The 882-nt window shown below is 42.6% G+C and overlaps 1 non-coding gene across 1 annotated transcript; it reads right to left on the bottom strand.

Annotated features, from left to right (window-relative positions):
* Nucleotides 1–502: 502 nt before the first annotated feature.
* On the bottom strand, nucleotides 503–641 carry LOC120278350. Its single transcript, XR_005541684.1, has one exon. It is a non-coding gene; the product is annotated as a small nucleolar RNA Z247 (small nucleolar RNA).
* Between the last annotated feature and the right edge of the window lie 241 nt (nucleotides 642–882).

Raw genomic sequence — 882 nt, 5'->3', positions numbered from 1 at the left:
ACAAGCATTACAGACGAAAATGTCACAATTATTTGTGGAGAAAGGAAGATTATTATTTTGTAGAACACGTTGGATAATAGAAGGGGATGGGTGGTCAAGCCTGCAATGCCACACATCTTGAGGAACCTTGACGCTGGACCAAGCGTTCTTTCTCAAGGGAAAGCTCGCAAAAGGCAGTGGGTATAACCCACCTTCACATTTGCCTTGAAGAAGAATGCTCATTGTGGCCTGATCCTTGACAAAGAAATGGGACGGATGAAACTCCAGAAAAACTTTGTTATCAGCAGCAAAACGATGTACAGAGATAAGGTTTTTAGAAACTTTTGGAACATGCAAAATATTGCGAAGTGTAAGAGGTCTAGTAGAAGTATGAATGAATTGCTCTGTTGTCTTCCCTTGCCACCATGAGAAGAAAATTTTCCTCCACATCCACCATTGCAGACAATCAAGTTCCCAGATGGATCAGAAATCTGTAGGGTATTGCTCTGTTGTTCCTTTCTCATCTCAAAACCTAGCATGTGGGCATAGAGATCAGTGAGAGACACCGGTTCAACTCGGGTTGTGATGGAGGTGACCAGTGAATCATAGTCCGGACCCAGTCCGGCCAACATGTACGTGGTAACTTCTTCATCCTGAAGATGGTGCCCTATAGAAGCCAGAGTATTAGCAAGTTTCTTTACCTTGTTGAAGTATTCACTCATTGATGAGTCATTCTTTTTGATATTTGCCAATTGAACCCGGATCTGCATCGTTCAAGCCCTAGAATCAGATATAAACATATGTTCCAGTGAAATCCAAACTTCTTGAGAGGTTGTGAAGAAGAGAACACGACCGAGCACTCCTTCTGACAGAGAGGATAGAAGAGCACTCAACACCATTTGA

The sequence above is a fragment of the Dioscorea cayenensis genome, chromosome 15, assembly GCF_009730915.1.
Source record: "Dioscorea cayenensis subsp. rotundata cultivar TDr96_F1 chromosome 15, TDr96_F1_v2_PseudoChromosome.rev07_lg8_w22 25.fasta, whole genome shotgun sequence".
Lineage (NCBI taxonomy): Eukaryota > Viridiplantae > Streptophyta > Magnoliopsida > Dioscoreales > Dioscoreaceae > Dioscorea > Dioscorea cayenensis.
This window is presented reverse-complemented; position numbering and strand designations above follow the sequence as displayed.